Source organism: Populus euphratica, unplaced genomic scaffold (genome assembly GCF_000495115.2).
Source record: "Populus euphratica unplaced genomic scaffold, PopEup_1.0 scaffold1885.1, whole genome shotgun sequence".
NCBI lineage: Eukaryota > Viridiplantae > Streptophyta > Magnoliopsida > Malpighiales > Salicaceae > Populus > Populus euphratica.
The window spans coordinates 31133-33413 of record NW_011501735.1 but is presented as its reverse complement, the minus strand read 5'-3'; positions in this window follow the sequence as shown (position 1 = coordinate 33413).

Here is a 2281-nt window from a genome sequence, read left to right as displayed (position 1 = left end):
AAGATCAAGTAAGGTTATTTTAATTTTATGTTCTCTAATAAAACAAGAAATTATAGGACAACCAGGGTCTTTATATTTCAAAACATTATTGTTTTGAAGAATGACGCTTACTTGTCCGGCTAAAAAACTTTCTTTTTCATATTCAGTTTCCTCTTCATAGTGCATAGATCTTTCAAAAATTTAGCATAGGAAGGAACCTGTTTAATAACATCCAGCAAAGGTATATTGATCCTTACCTGTTTGAAAATTTCAAAAATTTCTGAGTTATGATTGACTTTCCTTTGTTTGGTCATGGCTTGAGGAAATGGAAGTGCTGGCGGTGAATCAGTCGTTTCTTTGCAATTTTCAGATTCATCCCCTTCCTTACCCTCAGAGATTGACTGGTCATCTTCCTTATAACATTCAAAAGTGGGTTTTTCAATAACCTTACCACTGCGAAGAGTAGTGACTGATTTGACTTGATCTATATGTTGGCTTCCAGAACTACTTGTATTTGCATTGTATTGCCTTTGAGATTTTATTGTGGTTGAGATGGAAACTTACCTTTCTTTTGAAAACTAAGAGCAGATGTCAATTTTACAAGAATATCTTTAAATTTTGTTATAGTTTGAGCAAGTTAAGTATTGATTGTCTCTTGCTTTTCAATGAATGCATGCAATGTTTCCTCAAGATTTCTTCTAGAAGGTGGAGCATAAGAAGGTGCATATCCATGAGAATTTTGGAAATTATGGTGTGCTTGAAACGGTGGTTATGAAGTTTGTGCATTGTTGTTGTCACTCTTCCAACTAAAATTTGGGTGATTTCTCCAACCAGGGTTGTATGTTTGGGAGTATGGGTTGTGGTTGGCCCTTTGAAAACTGTTTAAAGCATGGGCTTGTTCATGGAGACATTCCTTAAAAGAAGGCAAGGTTGGACAATCGTTGGTTGAGTGTTCATTTGTTTCACAGATTTGACACACAATGTTTTCAACAGATTTTAATTGACCACTCTTTTTCAATTCTAGTGCCTCGACTTTTCTAGCTAAAGATGCAAACTTGGCTTGAAGGTCATGATCTTCCCTAAGGTTGTACATACCTCCACTAGATGTATGAGGTTGAGTTTTACTCGGTGCCTCATAAGTACCCGCGGTGTCCCAATTTTGAGCATTTTCAGCTAACAAGTCTAAGTACTCCATTGCTTCATCAGGGTCTTTATCTTCAAAAGTTCCATTGCACATCAATTCAACCATTTGCCTATCTTTAGGTGTTAACCCTTCATAGAAATGTGAAACCAATCTCCATGTTTCAAAACCATGATGAGGGCAAGTACTAAGCAAGTCTCGATACCTATCCCAACATTGGTAAAATGTTTCTCCTGGTTTTTGAGTGAAAGTAGTGATTTGTCTTTTGAAAGAGTTTGTTCTATGAGATGGAAAAAACTTCTTTAAAAACTGTTGTTGCATTTCATCCCAAGCACGAATGGATCCTGGTCTTAAATTTTGTAGCCATGTTTTAGCTTTATCTTTTAATGAAAAAGGAAAAAGCTTTAATCTGATGGTGTTCATGCTACAATTTAAATTATTATATGTGTTGCACACCTCCTCAAATTCCCTTAAATGCAAGTATGGATTTTCCAATTCCAAACCATGAAAAGAAGGTAAAAGTTGAATAATACCTGGTTTAAAATTAAAATGAGATGCATCAGGAGGAAAAACTATGCATGATGGTGCACTTGTTCTTGTGGGATTCATGTGGTCTCTAAGTGTTCTAGCACGGTTATTCTCATTATTCTCATTATGAAGTGATTGATTATCTTCTTCGGCCATATTTTCTGAAAATGATGAGGATACCCTACAAAGTCTACCACTTGATGTACGTGACCACACTCTCATGCACGTGTAGGAATAAAATAAAAAGAAGAACAACAAAGCAAAAGAAGGAGGAAGAAAACAAAATAAAAAGAAACAAAAGAAAAGAAACAAAGTTATATACAAGAAAAGTGAAAAGAGAAAATAAAATAAATACTATAATTTATACAAGAACTTACCTCCCCGGCAACGGCGCCAAAAACTTGACACGACTAAAAGATTGATGTCTTCTCCCAAGTGCAGGAGTGTCGAAGTAATAAATAACCCGGCAAGACCGGGGTCGAACCACAGGGAGGTTAATTGTACAAATTATAAACAACAATTATAAACAATAATTATAAACAACAACAATAATAATAGAAGCAATAATAATACTAATAATAATAGTAGTAGTAGTACTAATAATAATAATAATAATAATAATAATAATAATAA